Source organism: Pseudonaja textilis, chromosome 2 (assembly GCF_049901715.1).
Source record: "Pseudonaja textilis isolate UNSWEBS1 chromosome 2, rPseTex1.2, whole genome shotgun sequence".
Taxonomy (NCBI): Eukaryota; Metazoa; Chordata; class Lepidosauria; order Squamata; family Elapidae; genus Pseudonaja; species Pseudonaja textilis.
In genome coordinates this window covers 64,654,588-64,673,460 of record NC_141991.1, presented here as the reverse complement: position 1 = coordinate 64,673,460, position 18,873 = coordinate 64,654,588, and the positions used below count along the sequence as shown (strand labels likewise).

Genomic DNA, 18,873 nt, shown 5'->3' with positions numbered 1-18,873 from the left:
CAGAAGCTCTCTGTATCAAAGATTAGTCTGACCCTGGACCATTGCAGTCATACAGCTCTTAGATGAATAGCTATGTCATTATCTCTAGAATATCCACTCTGACTAAACTAGAGCACTAAAACAGATCTGAAGTCGTTGCATGTCAACCATTGTAGAAAGGAGACACATAAAACACATAGTGATAAATAACAACACTTGAGAAACAGATGTCTTTCATCTTATATTTCTTTTGTCTTTTTCAGTCTCTCCTGCATGGAATAATTTACTTAAGTGTTGCGATATGCCTCCTATCCCTTCTAATCAGCATTGTAACCATTGTCATTTGGCTCTGTCTCTTCTGGCCTCGTTCCACTCTGCACTACAGATCTTTTCCAAGAGCTCTGCTTTTCCTACCAACTGTAACTTGCCTTCAATCTGTTGCTCTCCATCTGCAAGTTCAGTATTTCACTGATATCAGGACATTCTCAATTCTGCCAGAGGCTGCCTCTTCATCATCTTCATCCTGAGTATTGGAATGTAAGAACCTTTGAGGAAGGAAATAAAAAAGGCAACATATTACTGGATGTAGTGAGGACAGATCTCATTCAATACAACAGCAAATGACAAGGACATTGCCCTTCCTTATGTAGAATTCAGCAAATCCTGTTTTTAGTCAAGTAAAAAAAGGGGCAAGGTAATAGTTAGGGCAATGTTCAGTTCCCCCCAAGTGAAAACAATGAGATCATTGATAAATTGGTAGAGCTATTTCCCAGCATCCTACTGAAGTCCATTATTTAGATTTATAGTACATATAACAATACCACTTAGACTTATATGCCGCTCCATAGAGCTTTACAGCTTTCTCTGGGAGGTTTATAACGTCAGCTTATTTCCCCCAACAATCTGGGTCCTCATTTTACCAATGTTAGAAAGATGGAAGACTGAGCCAATCTTGAGTTCAGGATTAAAATCCTGGCGGTGAGAAGAGTTTGCCTGCAGTATTGCATTCTAACCACTGCGCCACCAATCAGTACAAAAATGGACTGTTGTTGGGAGCGGGTAGGGCTGAAACACTCCAACGTAAATATATTCCATCTCTCATGGTGAATACTGTAGAGTTATTACAATGAGACTTTTGTCTAAAAATTTGCACTCTTACCTATTTTTGACTGGTCAGCTTCCTTTTTATAAAATTAGCCTGAGTGCAGAAAAGTGCATTGCTGCTAAAACAGGGCCACATTACAGCCTTTCTCAATTTCTTTTTCCATTGTGGAAGCTAAAAAAAAGAACTCAAAAGGCAAAGTTATGGCATGAACTTTCATTTTTAAGAGGATGTAGCTTGCAAATAGTCATTCTGCAATGCATGCCATTTAAAAAGAAAAAGGAAGTTAAACTTATTGCACTTTCATTTTTGTACTGCCGGCTAGATTTTTTTGGAAATTTCAAATCATCATGTTCCTATACTTAAAATTCAGTGCGCAAATCAGAAGAGGCATAGAGCAAGGACAAGGCAAACCACCATGCATACCAATAAGCATAGTCTGTACACATATCAAGCAAAGTCCCATTCCCAGAGTGTGTACAATACCCACGCGTGGGGAGAGCCTCCTGTTCTAGGTGAGGCTTCTGTTTGGCACTAGACACAACAGCTGCACAGGTAAGATGCCAGCCATTGAAAGAAGGAGACTCTGCCCATATCAGTTATGTCCCCATCGGTGCTCCTCATTCTTTCTGGGAAAGCTAGAGGGAATTTCTGAAGGCACGACAGACAGTGTGCAGGGCCTGCTTAATGGAACCATATCCAGTTCTCTTTTCTTAGAATGATCAGGTGCAAACCTGAACAAAATGAAAGGAGAACAATATCTTGTTATTGCTATTTTTGTGGTTATTCATTCTTATGGCTACAACCTCCAATCCATCTCCATTTATTCTGTGAATCATGAGGGAATAATGTGGATACCATTGTAGAAGCCAATGACTTTTCAGGTATATTTTGAGCAAGCAAAACACCATTTCAAATTTGTATGTACAAGTTGTTATTTCTTTTATCAGGATTGTTTTATTTGTTAGTTTATTCCTTGGTGTTTCTCTTTGGATCTATGTAGAACAAAAATCTTTAGACTTGCTTGTGTTGGAGGTTAAAACCCACCCCGCTCCTAGGAAAATGAAATATTTGGGGATATACTGAAAAGGCAGAATATTTCCCCTAAAAAGAGAAGTAGAAACTCAGAAACAGAAACTCACCTCAGAAGTAGAAACTCACCCCACCCGCCACCTTTGCTAATCTGACCTGGGCCAGCCTATTTTACACAACAAAGATCTCTAGGTAGAGCTATAGGAATTACCCAAAGCCCTTTATTACATCATCATCCAGCAAGGCTCAACCAAGCCTGGGACTTTCAGCATCTCAGCCCTTCCTTCTTTCTTCACCCAAGGCATGAGATCCTGTCTACCATTAAACCATCTTTCCAAACAGTCACCATGTTTCCAGTGTCTTTATCGCCGCTTGGAACTGAACCCAGAAGGATATTTCTTCCAACACTTGTTTATCTCTGAAACACTTTGTAGTTTCCCAGAATAAGAAAATCATTTTTCTAAAAAACTATTAAAGATACAAGCCACAAATTTTAAAATACTGAACTAAAGGGGTTGTATTCCTTCGACAAACAAAAACACATTTTGATGAATAGAGTGCCAAGTCATTACCCGGTAAGTTTGCAGGCTGTGCTCAAAAAAAGTCAAGATGTGTGTAAATGGATAATGTTTCTATCACATCATCCTGACCCCCATTCTGGCTTCTTTTAACCATGTCTTATAAAACACCCATGGTTGCAATCATACTGACCACTGTGTCAGGGTGTTGTGTATGGCTTAATTAATTTTCTTTTTATTACAATCTCAGCACACTTGTCAGAAAGAAAAATTCACATTAAAAAGAAGGACGTTTTTTTTTTAAAGGCGATGGCTGAATGTATCAAGCCAGGCCATAATAGTAGCAATTGTTGTCACTGGAAAAAGCATCTGGTAGGTTTATGAAAAGTTTAGAGCACACCTAAAGATATGAAGAATTTTGGATCTTTAATCAAAGACCTCATGGGTGGGAGGTTACCTTTCTTAAGTTTTCTGACCCTTTTCTTGAATAAAGCCCCATCATGGAATAATTGAAGAATGTTTTAATGTTGAGCTTCTCTCTACCAGCCACCCAGTGGTTTATTTATTGTTCAGCTTGGTCTTTTGTGGTTTCTTTCAGCTAATGAGCCTTTCATAATCTGAACATAACGTTTCACGAATCCTTCACCCCTGTCACTTCCTTGCACTAACTGCCTTGTTCATTTAAGTCTACATTGAGCAAATTCAACAATTAGAATAGAAAAAGTCCTGTAAGATTCTTTAAAAACAAACAAATGTATGTGCAATTTGATTTTGCATACAAAGGGAGGGGCAAAGTCAAAGGTGAAAACCTAGCCTGGAATGGATATGCCTTCTTCTTGCCCACCTAGAAGCAGTATTTCCGGAAGAAAATCATAAGGAATGAAAGAAATTCAGAATATTTGAGAAATGTTTGCTTCCACTAATATAGACGATGCCATTTTACACCAGAGGAAAGCCAGAAGTACTATAAAGGTGTTGCTATAGCAACGAACTGAAATTTACTTTCTCTGTTCTTTAGGGAGTTTTACCCTAGTCACACTTTCATTAAAAAAAGAAAAAGAAACAACAAGTGAAAACATGGATGTTACATAATAGCAGAGCATGCTATTTTCATGCTTTCCACCTGACAGGGGAAAAGGCACATTTGCCCAAGTCTTTAAACATGTTGGTGACAGTATTTGTATGGGGGAGAAAAAGGGCGGGGAGAAGTAGATTGCACACGCTGTGATAGGCCGATAGATGTCGTGTAAAGACAGTTTTATGATTTGTGGTCTGTGATTTAATACGGTAGGATGGATGATTTCAGACAATTGTGGCTCTTTCAGCCAACCATGATTTAGCGAACCACAGCTTAGTGCAATGCATGAAAATATGGGAACTTAGACCGCAAAGCATACTCCTACATGCTCTGTAAAATTAGTCCCTCAGTCTCTAGGCTCTTCCCAAGCAAAAGTGGAGGAGGGGTTTAATCACTGCCCCTGGAATGTGGTGGGACAGGACAACGCTGAAAAGTCTTTTTAGGGGACAGAGATATTCTATAACAACTGCAAACTAGCTCCAGTAAAGTCATCCTGATCACCTATTTTCCATCACTCTTGTCTAGGTATTGGTCTAGGCCCATGACCAGAGTCCAGAATGGTACATTTATTCAGATGTACTTGAAAATAAAGTACTAAATTTTCAAATAAGGAAGTTGAAGGGTAGCTCAAAGTTGGTTTAGTATTTGTACAGACATGACTTTTGATTGCAGAGACAGAAATTAGCTATTGGGCAGGGAATCTGTTTTGAGCCCTCAAAATCAGATGGTCTAGACCAGGGCTCTCCAACCTTGGCAACTTTAAGACTTGTGGACTTCAACTCTCAGAGCTGAGGAAGTCCACAAGTCTTAAAGTTGCCAAGGTTGGAGAGCCCTGGTCTATAAACCAACTAAATGGTAGATAAAACAGAGATAGCAACCACCTCAAGGTACAGCTGTTAAAAGTTGAGCTGCTCCAAGGCCTCAGAGCAGAGTTGGCAGCATATAGTCCTCACGTCTTCTTCTGGTTTGATTACAACATGTCTGTGTGCCTTTCAGTCAGTTTCTGATTCATGGAGATTGCCTGGAGAAGTCCCTGCAAGGTTTTTCGGAAGTGGTTTGCCCTTGCCTCTTTCCCAGGGCCGAGAGGGAGGGATTGGACCAAGGTCACCCAGATGGCTTTGCTCCTAAGGCAAGACTAGAACTCAGAGTTTTCTGATTTCTAGCCCAATAAGTTAACTACTACACCAGACTAGTTCTCTTCATTACAATCGGCACATATGATAATTGGCAGAAAACTTGGAGGCTCTGCCTAACTGCCTGGAAGTGGTTCAAACCATCTGCTCCTGGGTAGTTCAATATGTGATTAGTCTCCAATGAGGCAACTGAAAAGCCACTATTATCTTTACTATGGTTTCTGATGATAACATAACTGCTATGACCTTAGGAGTATAGTCCCTGGGTCACATGGGAACATGTGATGTCCACACAAGAGCTTGTCCAACAGTGACTTAAAGGGAGTGTCAGAAGAAATGCTCTTTTAGGGGGGGGGTATGTCAGTCATGTGCTGTGGGGAGGGGCACTCCGTCTTCTGTGTCCTCAAGCTGATCGCATTAAATCTTGATTTTCTTAGAGTGGTGGAAAATGTGACAGAAGCAAAGAGGCGGCATTTCCTGTGTCAGGGTGACTGAGATGCAATGAAAAACCACAATGCTTATTTCGGGTGGTGATGCTGCAGTCTGGAAACAAATGTACTACAGAAGCACCCTTCTTCTTCTTTTTAAAGACCAAAACTATTTAGGATAATATTGAGTGGAAACATTTACACCCTGGTGGAACGGGGCATGTTGTTCCCTTGTACAGACAAGTCTTTCAAAATGGGTCAGCCTCATTTCTTTCCTTTGCCTATATAAATAGTACGTTCCAATGTCATATTTGATATAAAGGAACAGGTGTCTCAGTGCCATTTTCATAAGGAGAGGGAAGGGGGGAGGGGGAAAAGCAAATGGGACAGTTTTCAGAGGCTGGTGTGGGTTAGGAGGTGCCCCTGCAGTGGAGCGTAAGGAGATGGCTACTGTGACTTAGAATGTTGTGAAACTCAAGATGACCAGTTGGACCTAATTTCTCCAACAAGGTCAGAGGAAGGCTGGACAATCTCACCACCTAATCTCAGTGTGATTATTTACCCAGCCCAATTGCTTTTTCAGAGTAGTATCAAAAGAATGAAAGCCATTTTGGAGTAGGAACTGGGCCAGAAACCAGGAGACTGTAGTTCTAGTACTGCTTTAGCCAGTTGGGTGGCCTTGGCTCAGTTATTCTCAGCTTTGGGAAGGAGGCAATGGCCAACCACTTTCAAAAATGTGAAGAAAACTTCAGGAGTTTGTTCAGACAGTCACAGACTGAGTTCAGACTGACCTTAAGGCAAACACACACGTGAGTGTGTGTGTTGTGTGTGTATATACACACAAAAAAATATGTGTGAACCAGAGGTGGTATTCAGCAGGTTCTGACAAGTTCTGGAGAATCAGTAGCAGTAATTTTGAGTAGTTCGGAGAACCAGCAAATCCCACCTCTGACTGGAGATTTTCCAGTATCCTTCCCCTGCCACATCCACCAAGCCACACCCACAGAACCGGTAGTAAAAAAATTTGAATCCCACCACTGGTGTGGACACAGACGCACATTTCCTTTCTTTCTACTTAATTTTTAAAAAATGAATAGAAAAAGCTTTCTAGTGAGACCAGCAGATAACTTCCAGTAACTCCATCCTGGGCTTTGTAGAATGAGGTGCAGCTCTGAAAGGATGTTTCTTTCTCTGCCAAAACAAACAAACACAAGGGCAATGTTGCCCCAGCTGTTGCAAGAGATTTATAAATATATGCACCACCTCCTGGACACATGTGCCCATAAAAGGAACCGGAAATAATAGTCCTGCCATTAGGACAAAAGTGAAATGACAGGAATGGCTAGCAAAGTGTTGGATGGGGAAGTTGACAGCATAGTCTAAGAAGTCTAGGAATGCTTTGTTAAAGAAAGAAAGAAGTGGGTGTATTGCAGTTAACTTGTGAAGAGTGGAGAAGCCTGAATAATTTAAAAACAAAACGAGGGGCCAGCTTTCTGAAGGGTTAGCCATTTCTCCTTCTTCACCCTAACTTATTTCAATTCGATTCAGAATAGAGCTGGAAAGGACCTTGGAAGTTTTCCAGTCCAACTTCCTGCTCAAGCAGAAGACCCTATACCATTTTGGACAAATGACTGTCCAGGCTCTTCTTAAAAACCTCCGGGGATAGAGCGCCCAAAATTTCTGAAGGCAAACTGCTCCACTGATTAATTGCCCTCACTGTTAGAAAGTTTCTCCTTCATTCCAGGTTGCTTCTCTCCTTGACTAGTTTCCATCCATTGTTTCTCATATTGCCTTCTGCTGCTTTGGACTCCATCTTCTTTGTAGCAGCTCTTCAAATACTAGAATACTGCTATCATATCCCCTCTATCCCTTTTTCTCTAGACTAGCCATACCCAGTTCCTGCAACCGATCTTCATATGTTTTAGTCTCCAGGCCTAAAATCATCTTAGTTGCTCTTCTCTGCACTTTCCCCAAAGTCTCAACATCTTTTTTGTAAGGTGATGATCAAAATCGGATGCATTATTCCAGGTGTGGTCTTTAAAAAGGATTTATAAAATGGTACTAATATTTCACGGGACTTTGATTCTATGGCTCTGTTTATGCAACCAAGGATTGTATTAGCTTTTTTGGCTGCTGCCGCATACTGCTGGCTTGTTATAATTTGTTCACAAAAATGTGAAAAACCATTTGATCTAGAAAAGAGGATGAGACATCTCAGAAGAACTGCCTCTTTTGGGGGAGAAAGGTTTCTGATCAATTGACATTTTTCCTATCATGAAAAAAAAATTCTGATTAACTATTTCATGTTTAATTGGTTAAAATATAATGAGAATTTTACTGAACCTTCCATAAATTATGTCCATAGTCATTCCCTTGCTCTTTTAAGTGAGTAACCAGGGGGTGGGAAAAGAGTGCAATAAGACAGCATTATTTATTTGTTTAATTTAATATAGCCAATGTTAGGAATGATAGTCACCTAACAGTTGGGTTGGAAATATATAAACCAGGATAGTAATTTAATACTGTATCTTTAAGAGAATACTGTAATTGTGATTGGCTGAGGTTCCTCCAATGGCCATAAGATGGAGTCAGAAACCTGATTTGTTTCTTCTTGCATTTTCTGTTTTGCCGTATTTCCTGATCGTCGTTCTGCTCTGATTGCTGTGAGTCTTGCAACTGTTAGCAAACTCCGTTTACTGAGCTTTGTTTATGATACTTTTCATTTTTGGATTATCCCTGGACTGATACTAACTGCTTTAACCGTGTATGATTTGGACTGTTTGTTGGACTTTGTTTACCTGTTTACTGGAAGTAAAACCTACATTTTACTATTCAGTGTATCTGTATGCTGGTTGTGTGTTATTCAACATCACTCTCACTACGTTTCCCTGAGTGCACTCATTCCCCTAAGGGGGAATACCTCAATAGCCATTCACCATGCAACAAACAATTAACAATTAAACAATGGCAATAATAAAACAAATCAATACATATATCTCTTAAAGCCATAAATATTATTTTTAAATGGTACCAAAGTTAAGTTCCACATTCAGTGCTTCATTAAATCTTCTTGTACATCTCACCCACTCCCAGTGCTTGTGGGGAAAGCCAGTTTGGAAGGCTAGGAGAATAAGTAAGTCAAAACTTTAGCAAATCATTGCATTGAGAACTAGTAGTTAAAGTTCTGGCCTAGAAACCCAGGAGACTGAGTTCTAATCCTGCCTTAGGCATGAAAGCCAGCTGAGTGACTTTGGACCAGTCCTCCTCTCTCAGCCCAAACCCACCTCATAGGATTGCTGTTGTGGGAAAAATAAGAGGTGGAAGGAATATTAGGTATGTTCACTGTCTTGAGTAACTTATAAAAATAATGAAGGCAAAATAATTTTTTTAATGTTATTGGGGCCTTTCCTCTCTGCAGAGTTAAATACCCCCCACCTATTCTTGAGTTGCCGGGCGGGGGGGAAACTAACTATCATTACTTTTCTTGTCCTCGTTGTGGATCCCTGCGCTCCCTCTCTGGCCTCTGTTCTGACTCAGTCCCAAATGTCAGGCGTGTGTGTGTGCGCGCACGTGTGTGCAATGGGGATAAGCAAAGAGATTGGTTGATTTCTGTGACGTTGTTATTCTCTCATTCCTGTATATCACTATCAGGCATGAAAAAAGTCTACCAATGATGGCACTAGAGCAGGAATGAGGTGGGTCTGGCTGCCAGATTCCATCAACCCTAGGCTTTCTCCTATGCCCCTCTCCTAAAGCTCTCGTAATCCAAGCTGAATAAGTAAAAGAAAAACAAACTGGAATCCCAAAGGGAGCTGAGTCACCACACATTTGCTTCTGATTCCCCCCTTCTCTCCTTTCTTTACACAGGCCAGAAATGCTTCCTCTCAGATTTGAGACAGCGGGGCGGGGGTGGGGGGGGGAGGTTCCTCATTATTCCTACCTTACGCTCAAATTTTAAGATCCATAAAGCTACAATGCTAAGGAATTGCAGGCTGAACAGGATAATATCACTGTGAAATTCTGAGAAGCCACTGGCGCAGCACTCCCTGTGCCCTGCTCTCTAGGGAAGGAGCGGTAGAATGAGGGCAGATGAGGCTAATGAAGGTCTGGATTTGTGAATGCCTGGAACAGCCACTGAGCAATTCTTTAATCCCGCCCATGCTGACCTCGCCTCCAACTCCATGGGTGGCAGAGCATAGCAGATTTTGCACACTCCATGGTGCTTGCTGGATACTGCCAGCTTACGGGCGGAAAACCTTTTGGCATTAGTACAGTTAAAGATGACTTAACCTTGCCTCATTCAGCAGCTGAGTAAAGCTAATATCATAAGGATTTGGCAGAATAAACAGATGGCTGCAATGTGCTGGTACCAAAGTTAAGTTGAAAGCGAGGAAAGGCCTTCTGCACTGGGCTAAGTTCATACATGGGAAAACAATATTTAAATATTCTGATCCTAAAGGGTATGCAGTTTTGAAGGTCAAAGCCAACATGTTCAATTTTCCTAGAATAATCCATAAACAACCTGTAAGATACAGTATTAGTATGGTAGGACTGATTGTAAGAGCCCGGCAATTTCTCTACCAGATACTCTCTGTGACTTGTTGCACTACCTCACTGGCACAATACAAAGCTTGACCTAATTACCATTATATATAAGGCTACTGCCGTATATTTGGTCTGCAAAATTTGGACAACCACTAAATGTCAGATAGAGGTAGGGATTTTGTATCTCTTAGTGGCCAGCTGGACTTTTCCAGTTCCAAAATTTTGTCACCTTAGATATCTGCACAATGATGGCTGAATGATGGCTAGAAGATTCTATATGTCACTCAAAAGAAAATAACCTCATTCAGAACCCGAATTTGTTGGAATCCAAAACATCTTGCAACTAGTATGGTACAGATCCTAAAATGGGGGAAAGGGTCTTAGCCAGTGGTGGGATTCAATTTTTTTACTTCCAGTTCTGTGGGCTTGGCTTGGTAAGTGTGACAGGGGAAGGATACTGCAAAATCCCTATTCCCATCTCACTCCAGGAGGAAGGATATTGTAAAATCCCCATTCCCTGCCCATCCCACTAACCTGCTTTCCAACTCCGTTCTCCTGTGCAGGGCAACAAAAGAAGACCCAACCAATCAGCTCGGACTTGGGAAGCAGAGAATAGATAGGGGCAGGCCCAGTCAGAGGCGGTATTTGCAGATTCTCCAAACTACTCAAAATTTCCGCTACCGGTTCTCCAGAACTGGTCAGAACCTGCTGAATACTACTTCCGGTCTTAGCCCATAAATGTCTTCGGCTATAGATATTTGCAAGGCCGTGCAATGCAATTCAAAAAACGCTGTATAACCTGTCCCTGGAGTAACTGTTCTATTACAAAAGAACATCTTCTGTGTTGCCCCCTCAATACAGACAGACCGATGATGAGTGCTCCCATGTAGGATCAGGGAGCATTACCTTTCAGCAAAGACCAATGACGATGAATATAGATCCAAAACGTGACAGAACAAGTACAAAACGCTAAGTTAGGAGTGGAGAGCACTGCGGATTTCAAAATGTTCTCAACCTTAACTCCCCGCCGTAGCATGGGCAGCATGTACTGAGGGACACTTTTAGAGTTCGCGATGGGTCGGACACGACTTTGCGACTAACAACAACAACAAATATGTAGAATACACTCATAGCCAAAAATACAAAGGATCTGCACATGTTAGTAATAAAAGTAAAGGGAAGCACAGAGTAAAAAAACAGACTAAAAGTAAACATAAAAATCAAACCAAAGATAACAGGCACAACAATCACCCTTAAAACTGACAATGAAAATATTAAAATGATGTATACCTTCTGCCTTCTAGGGTCAACCACCAATTAGTAAAAGAACAAGCAAAATATACTATACTCAGAAGAGCAGCCACAAAGGCTTTAGAAATGATACTCAGATGCCATTAGTATCTATACTTACAAAAATCAGAATAGCACACGCAATGTTATGGCTTGGTGACATTGTAGGGCAAGGGTCCCCAAACTTAGCAACTTTAAGATTCGTGGACTTCAACTCCCAGAATTGTATGCTGGTTGGAGAATTCTGGGAGTTGAAGTCCACAAGTCTTAAAGTTGCCAAGTTTGGAGACCTCGGTAATGTAGGGAGATGAGAGTTAGGCTCTGAAGAAGTGGGATAGAAAGAGTATCACTCTTTCTGAACTTCAGCATTGGAGAACACCCCACGGATAGCCAAGAAAACAAATAAAGGTATGATTGAACAAATCAATCCAGGGTTCTCACTCAAGGCACAAATGATCAGGCTCAAATTATCCTATTTTGGAGACATGATGCCAAGTCTCAGATCTCTGGGAAAAGCTGTAATGCTGGGAAAGGTGGATAAGAAAGGGGAAAAAGAAAACAGGATGGATGGTCTCAATTACAAGAGGGATAGTTCAGTGTTGGAAGACCTGAATGACCTGGTTGGGGATAGATTGTCATGAAAAAAAATCTATTGGTGTATTGCTAATGGCTAGCATCAGTTTGATGGCACATAATCAGATCAAATATCTAGAAAGCTAAAAACTCTCCATCTTGAGCACAATAGAGGTAGTCTTCTTTTTACAACAGTTCATTTAATGACTGTTCAAAGTTACAAGAGCACTGAAAAAAGGGACTCTGTTTTAACCCTTACAAAAGTTACAATATCCCCCATGGTTACGTGATCAAAACTCAGATGCTTGGCAACTGACTCATATTTATGACGGTTGCTGTGTCCCAGGGTCATGCCATTTCCTTTTGCAACCTTCTGACAAGCAAAGTCAATGGGGAAGCCAGATTCACTTAACAACTGTGGTAAGAATTGTTGTAAAATGGGCCAAAACTCACTTAACAACTGTCTCACTTAGCAACAGAAATTTTGGTCTCAATTGTGGTTGTAAGTCGAAGACTATCTGTTTCTTAATATTATTTTAAAAAGTAGATAGCTTGCAAATGTATTAAAATTGCAGCTGAAACAACAGAAAATTGCAGCTGAAACAACAGAAAATTCCAGCCTGCTTTTAAATATGGTGATTTGAAATATCAGTTTTCCCCTTAATTTAAGAGAATGTAATCTAAATTAATCCAAAGAATATTTAATTTAGTTTTTATCTGTTTTTCTTCTCAGCGGAAATTAGGAAATAGGACTTCTCAGTCTGAAAATAAATTCTCTTCTCTGGTTAATTTTACCATGTTGACATTGGAGGATTTCTTTCAACCTACACAGTTCCATAGCTAGAAGGCCTGAAGATACCCAGTGGCCTCTTCTTTTTGCTAATGGTTAAATTTTTCCAAGAACAAATCTGGAAATATGCTTGTCTCAGATTGTAAACAGATTGTGGATTCTAATTTTGTTGATTGTGTTGTTCTTGTGATGACTTTCATATCTAGTTAATATCAGTAGCAAATTTCCCATTAATTTTAGCATCTTCTGAGGGAATTCGTTTTCTCCAGCCATGACTTCCAATGTATTGGGCTACATTTTAGGATTAGACCACAAATATAGGACATGGCTGCACCTCCTTCAGTCACATAATTCCCCAAGATCACAGGAAAAGATCTGGTTGTTTTAAACAATTTTAGATACCGTGTTCATGCTCCTCTGAGTTCAAATTATTTTCCAAATCATTTCTGTAGGAATTGTGGAATTTCTACACAATCCTGAGGAATTGTGGAAGTCACAATCCAGCCTATGTAGATGGCATTGAGGAAGGAAAGCTACTTTGCTGTTCACTGATTACTCTACATGTAACTGCCAGGTATTCTTTCTCCTCAAGGAACTGTACAGGGTTGTTTCAACAGAACTAAATCGTTTATTTCAAACTTTCCTCTTTGCCTATACCGTAAGAATCCATGTTTCATGTTGTAGGTTTGTCAATAAAGTGAGCCCTATCAATGGCATTCAGCAATGTGCTTGCAGTAGTATGATAACTCATTTTTGACTGAAAAGTTGAACTTGCTTGTGTTTCACACAAATGCACAAATGTCAGGCGACCATCCTTACTAATGATTAAGCTGCACACTGTTTCCCCCCCCACCTAAGATCACAGAGAAGGTTGCCCTCTGGTGGCTGGATGCTATCATAACATTTGACATAACAGTATTTGCATGGCTATTCTTTTGCTTGCTTTGTGGATTACTGTACAGTGTTATGGTACAATGCATATATATCCATCCTATTATGGCTTATTCAATGATGTGCAAAGCCTAGTAAACTAATAATAAATAAATAGTAAGTAAAAGCATGGGATGTGAAAAAAAAACTGAATTAAATATCACTATATACAATACCTCTTCCTTGCTATCCTGTCAAACCATCCTTGCTTCCACCATTTCTTTGTTATTTTTAAAAAAGCCTGACTTTTCAGAATCTCAACAACTCCATCTAGCCATAACTCTTTCTTTTCCTGTCAGCACTTTTACTCTTCCTTCATATATTCCTTTTGCAGTCCAATCATCCTCGTCCCTCCTCTTTACATGACCAAACCATCTCAACTTCTCTCCCTCATTTTTAGATTTCATCCGCATTAATTACACTCTCATTCTTTAAGCAACCTTTTCTTGTTTTAACATAAACACTCCTGTTCAAGTTCAACCATGCAATCACCTCCTCTCAAGGAAGCTGAACTATAAGCATGCTCAGTCTCTAGTATCCTATATTTAGTCATGTTAACTCAGCCTTTGTGATTTTTAAAAATCCCCTAAACAAAAATATACATCATGCTAAACCCACATTCCCTAAACAGCAGCAACAACAGGAAATATTCAAAAGACGCCTAGTACTTTCGTATCAAGGAAATCCGATGTAAGCATGATAGTTGTTCATGCAAATGACTAGGGCAGCTTGTTCCCTTTTCTATGAGCACTGACTAGGGATTATTGGAGCTGGAGGATATCAGACTGGCGAAGACTGAACTAGTATCTAAGATAGAGTTACTATGATACAGTTAATTATGATTAAAGACAGAATTGGCTGCAAATTGTACAATAACAAAAGCTGTAAGTGAAATTTTGTTCTATCAATGATGTAGAATTTAATCCTGTATATGATTGTTTAGAACGATTCCATTTAGTTCGGAGAGTGCAGAGTTTACATATAGACTTCAAATCAATAGCATTAACAGTGTTTTTCTGTACAGTCACTGTTTATTTAAGGGGGGAAGCAAAAAACATGGTGGCTGGACAGCATCAAAGCTGGCAACAGCCAAAGCATAAAACAGGTGAATGAAGCCATATGAGATCAGCAGCCTGTCCTTAGAATTGCTGGAAATCCCTCATGATTGAATCTATAGCATATGTGCAGCTGTATGTAAAATTAAAGAGAGTCCAGAGGAGAAAGGAGTCATCTGGGGTCTTTTTATCTCCCACCCCCCGCCGCCGCCTGCTTTTGCTTGCCTAAGCACGCTGAACCGGCCATTTGCAGGCGGAGAAGCTGCTACCTGTGCCTCATAAATAATGGATCACGGCAGCTTTTGAACGCCGGCGAGAAGCAGCCGCAAGCCAAGCAGAGGATGAGGGAGGGAACCTCTACAGCCGGCAGAGAGACGTGGCCATGAGAGCAGAGCAAGGACTAGGATAGTGATGGCTAACCTTTTTGTCCTTGCGTGCAGCTTGGCTCCGAGTAAATGGACAGCTATCATTTGTTAGGAAGCTAGGTTTCATCTGGGTGCCTGGTTGGGGTGTGTTTGAGCTGGAGGTATCAGGGGGGATCTGTTTGTGCCCAGGTGTTTGCCTGGCTTGTGGTGTGGAGATTTTTTTTGTTTGTGAGTGCAGGCTTCCAAATAATTGACAGTCTGGTGGAATGATCTTTTCTATTCATGCTTTCAGGTCTTTTTTCAGTCTCTATGGTCTTGGAGTTTGTTGTGTTCAGCTTGATTGGTGTTTCTAATATCTCCTGTCTGTTTTGTGGCTTTTTGTGTGTGTCTTGATTGGCTGGCAACATTGTGTTCCTGTATTGGAGGCTTTGGGTGCAGCTTGGCTGCGAGTAAATGGATGGAGTAAATCTACATGTGGAACAAGAAGATCTGCCTGTAAGTTTCGACGTGGTTTCACTATTCACTCAAGTCCCGATAAAAGAAACTCTTGAAATCATCAAAAATAAATAGCAACCAGCTAAACACCTCATGGAACTAACAGAACACTGCTTAACCAACACATATTTCATATACAAAGGACAAAGATACAAGCAAATTGAAGAAGCCCCTATGGGATCACCACTGTCACCCGTCATTGCAAACCTGTTCATGGAAGAATTCGAATCCAGAGCCCTGGCTAATGCCACCCACAAACCCAAACTATGGTTAAGATACATCGATGACACATTTGTGATTTGGCCCCATGGAAAAGAAAATCTAAACAATTTCCTAACACACCTAAACAGCACACACCCCAAAATCAAGTTCACCATGGAAACAGAAACAAACAAACAACTACCATTCCTAGATGTACTAATCTACAAAAAAAAAAAAACCAGATGGCACACTAGGACACACCATATATCAGAAGAAAACACACACCAACCGCTACCTCAACGCCCAATCCCACCACCACCCAGCACAGATAAACTCCGTGGCCAAAACACTAATCGCTAGAACCAAACGCCTGGCAGACAAGACACGCATAAAGACTGAACTATGCACCCTGACTAAAGTACTGACAGCCAACAGCTTCCACAAAAGCAAAATCACTGGCTTGATCCACAAAAAACACACTGAGACATAATGGAGACCTAGAAGATGACCAGACCTATGGAACAGCTGTCCTGCCCTACATAAGAGGTACTACAGACAAAATCAGTAAGATACTACACAGGCATCACATCAAGACTGCCTTCAAAACAGACAGAAAAGTAGCAGCCATCCTAAGAAACCCCAAAGATAAAATTGACCTGGAAAACCAAGGCATATATGAAGTCCACTGTGCATCATGCCTTGCCACATACATCAGACAGACCAATAGAAGAATAAGACCCACCTAGATAAACACAAAAATGCAGTAAAAAAGCTGGAATACACTTCCTCTCTAGTCCAACACATGAACGCCACAGGTCATAGCACTGACTTCAATGGCACCAAAACCCTAGCCACTATAGAAAACCCCAGCCGCAGAATTATCAGAGAAGCCACATAGAGATTGAAAAAAGACTTGAAAGCATGAATAGAAAAAATGATTCCACCAGACTGTCAATTATTTGGAAGCCTGCACTCACAAACAAAAAAATCCCCACACCACTAGCCAGGCAAACACCTGGGCACAAACAGATTCCCCCTGATACCTCCAGCTCAAACACACCCCAACCAGGCACCCAGATGAAACCTAGCTTCCTGACAAATGTTAGCCGTCCATTTACTCGGAGCCAAGGTGCACTAAAAGCCTCCAATACAGGAACACAATGTTGCCAGCCAATCAAGACACACACACACACAAAAGCCACAAAACAGACAGGAGATACTAGAAACACCAATCAAGCAGAACCCAGCAAACTCCAAGACCAATAAACACAGACCAAGACTCCCAACCAATCAGGATAAAGAAAAAACCATTCTGGCACAGCAGTAGGCTAGCTCCAATTGAACTGAAACAACTGTAAAAGTCTGATTCACAGACGAACACAATACAGAAGCCTGATGATGGCAGATGAGATTCTGTCCAAACGTCGCTACAACTTTAAAAGCACAACTATGACGTGGGAAAATACCCGAACAAAGCTGAATACCATACATATATATGTATACATGCATACATATATGTACACACACACACACATCATATATATATATCCCTATAGCAGCTTGAAGATGGGTGGACTTCAACTCCCAGAATTCCCTGGCAGGCTCTATCTGAGGAGGGGGGAATCCAGCTCCCGAGGTGTTTCTTCTTCCCATCCCTCAAGAAGCAGGGAAGAAAAACCAGCGGATGGCAGGTGGTTGATTAGCCGCCGCTGCCACACCACTCTCTCATCCCATCCCCCACCCCCGCGTTCTGGCGGCTGAATCTGAGGATTTCCCTTCCGTGACAGGGTTTCCTCAGCCCCACGCGGAGGGGGCGGTGTGTTGCGCTCTCTGCAGCGCTCGCCTCCCTCCCCCCCCATCTTTTCAGCAGAGGAACCTTTCTCGCGCTCCGAGTCTCCCAGGACTGTGGGGGAAGCTCTTGCAGAGGCGGCTACGCGCAGGCTCAGTGAGATTTCACTGCGTCTCGGGTTCTGGCTTGGGCCGAAGCCAAGGCAGAGAGGGCAGACGGGGTGCCCCGTGCGTGGAGGAGAGAAATCCCCGCGCCCCCAGTAAAATCCTCAGCAGTAAGCGCTTCTCCTTGGAACTGAAGAATCCCCGGGTGGCCCGGGAAATAGGGCGAATCCCTCCTCCTCCTCCTCCTCATGCTTCTGCTGCTGTTGCCCACCTGCCAATCTAGCTGCAAAACCAGCCAGTTGCGGGGCAGGCGCTTGGTCGCGGCAAGCTCTGGGCACCAGGGGGCAGCGTTGAGCCGCCTTGCTTTGTAACTCCCCGAGATTCCCTGCATTTCGCATCATCAGGAAATTCCCTTTGACGCGATGCCTCTGCAGCATTCTGCAGTGTGCGCGCTTGGCGCTGGTTCCCTTTGCCTCCCTCAACCTCCCGCTCCCAATTGCAGGATTCGCTGTTTACCTTCCAAAGAAATAAAGATCACAAGATCTTGCGGCTTCGGTTCGGAATCGGGACAAGAGGTGTTTATACGCCACCTAAAAATGGCGGGATGGGAGAAGAGCGAAGAAAATTAAAGGGCATTCGAGGGGGGGGGGCGAGTGAGATGAAAGCAGGCATAATAAGGCTTCTGCAAATTGATTTTGGCCTCCCAATCAGGCCAGAAGGGGGTAAGTGGGTCTTCTGTCACCCGGTGTCCATATGAGGCACCTCGGGAACAACACTGCGGTGGAAAACAGATAACGACACATATATGTCACCGCATCAGTTGAGCGGAAGGGTTCCCCCAAAACAAGAAACCCGCTTGTGAAGAAACGAGCGCCATGTCACTTTAATTGCACGTACAAATGTAAGAACAGGGAATTCCAAGTAAGCAAAGCCGTTTCCTAATGGCAAATTCAAAGAGGCCTCGGGAAAAGTCGGAACTCAAACGACTCCTCGAAGCTGCACTGAAAAGGAAACCGGAAATTCGCCACCGACCGCCCTGCGTGCTGCATCTAAAGTGTATGTATGCCAGGGGGCTCCAGGGAACCGTCCCCCAATTGGGGGCATCCACTGAAGCCCCCTGGCGCTTGGGCCTCCCCTCCCCCCGGCTGTTTTGTCTGGGCTCTGTTTATTTGGGACACTTTTGCCCCGCAGCACTAGCGCCGCCCTGCTTGGTGTTTACCCTGCCGCACGCCCCCTGTCGCCTCAGTTCAGAGGAGATCCTCCACGCGCGGGGCCTGGCAGGTTTAAATAGTCGCTCTCCGCCGCGGAGACCGGGAGAGGCATTTCTGCAGCTCCTGGCCCTACAGGGAGACCGAGCGCTCCTCCTCCCCTCTTTTTTTTCCCTTTCCCAGCCGGACTCTCCTCGTCGCTCTCCCGCCCGCCTCTGCCGGAATTGCCTTATAAGGAGCAGGAAGGCTCCGGCCGGA

The 18,873-nt window shown here is 42.4% G+C and overlaps 1 long non-coding RNA gene across 1 annotated transcript; it reads right to left on the bottom strand.

The window, feature by feature from the left end:
* Nucleotides 1-207: 207 nt before the first annotated feature.
* LOC148126886 (uncharacterized) lies at nucleotides 208-18,026 on the bottom strand. The gene is made up of 2 exons (XR_015741684.1): nucleotides 17,924-18,026; nucleotides 208-524 (listed from the first exon to the last, which is right to left on the bottom strand). It is a non-coding gene; the product is annotated as an uncharacterized LOC148126886 (long non-coding RNA).
* Between the last annotated feature and the right edge of the window lie 847 nt (nucleotides 18,027-18,873).